This window comes from Dermacentor andersoni, chromosome 4, assembly GCF_023375885.2.
Source record: "Dermacentor andersoni chromosome 4, qqDerAnde1_hic_scaffold, whole genome shotgun sequence".
Classification (NCBI taxonomy): Eukaryota; Metazoa; Arthropoda; class Arachnida; order Ixodida; family Ixodidae; genus Dermacentor; species Dermacentor andersoni.
The window spans coordinates 172,481,037-172,482,459 of record NC_092817.1 but is presented as its reverse complement, the minus strand read 5'-3'; the positions used below and the strand labels follow the sequence as shown (position 1 = coordinate 172,482,459).

Here is a 1,423-nt window from a genome sequence, read left to right as displayed (position 1 = left end):
AGGGGGCCATAACAGGAGAGTAAGGAGCCTGTTGAACTACAGGAGTCTGGTTTTTCGCCAAGAAAGGTCTGAATCAAGTGCGAGGAATGTGCAGGAGCATTGTCGTGATGGATGCGCCAATTTCCTGTTGACGACAACTCCGGTCTCTTGCGCCGAACAGCATCACGTAGGCGACGAAGGACATCCCTGTAGTACTCTTTCGTGATTGTTTGACCCTGTGGTGCGCACTCATGGTGTACCACACCGCGGGAGTCAAAGAAAGCAGTCAGCATCACTTTGACGTTGCTGCGCACTTGGCGGGCCTTCTTTGGTCTTGGTGACGTGGAATGCTTCCACTATGACGACTGGGATTAGATTTCTGGGTCGTACCTGTGCACCCAAGACTGGTCACCAGTGATTATGTTCTTCATGAAGTAGGGGTCACTGTTTGTGGAATCCAGCATGTCCTGTGAGGCTTCAACGCGAAGTTGCTTTTGCTACACCGTGAGCAGCTTCGGCACGAATTTCACCGCAACTCTCTTCATGGCCAAATCTTCGATCATAATGGAATGTGCAGAAAAAGTGCTGATGCTCACCTCTTCCGCAATTTCTGGGATAGTCACACGATGTTCCCCATCACCACAGCGTTCACTTCGGCAGCGACCTGGTCATTTCGGCATGCTGATAGCCGACTGGAGCGTGGCTCGCTCTCCAGCGATGTGCGGCCGGTTTTAAACCGGTTGTACCACTCCTTAATCTGTGTGCTGCTCATATCATCGTCACCGAAAGCTGTCTGAATCTTCCGGATCGTTTCCGCTTGGCTGTCGCCCAGTTTCTGGCAAAATTTGATGCAGTAGCGCTGCTCCAGTCGCTCCGCCATTTTTCTCGCAATAAAAAACCGACGAGAGCACTGCGTACAACCTCACTCAAACGCTGCGTCCCAGCGACTGACGCTGTCGATAGGCGGAAAAAAATTCGCGCATGCGCAGGAAGGTTCAAGGTTGACTGATCCAAGCGCGCTTTTTTCATATCCATCAGGTGTTCTCAAAAAAAAAAAGGTCGGATACTTTTCTAAAAGATCTCGTATATGTAGCCATGTCCTGAGTGTTCCATGACTCTGACCGAGAGTAGCTGTACCTTTTTCACAAAATTAGGGCAAATTGGCTCCCAGCATATGAGAAGTAACAGCTTTAGCCTACGTGGTCAGTTAAGCTGCACACAAATGTTGCTTGGTCAAAGTAAAGGGGCGAAAAAATCTTATAATTAGCTTGCACTATTGATGACAATTTTTTCGCTTCACCGTATAGAGACCAATTCTGTTAAAATGAAGAACTCTGGCCTCGAGCATAAAGACAGGATTTTACTTCTTTCGGTATTATTTTACAGCGCATAGCTTCCGCATTATCTCATATAAGCAAGCATTATTGCCACCGTTAAATTTTCT

The 1,423-nt window shown here is 47.9% G+C and overlaps 1 pseudogene; it reads right to left on the bottom strand.

Annotated features, from left to right (window-relative positions):
* Positions 1 to 350: 350 nt before the first annotated feature.
* On the bottom strand, positions 351 to 1,178 carry LOC140217262 (protein GVQW3-like; annotated as a pseudogene).
* Between the last annotated feature and the right edge of the window lie 245 nt (positions 1,179 to 1,423).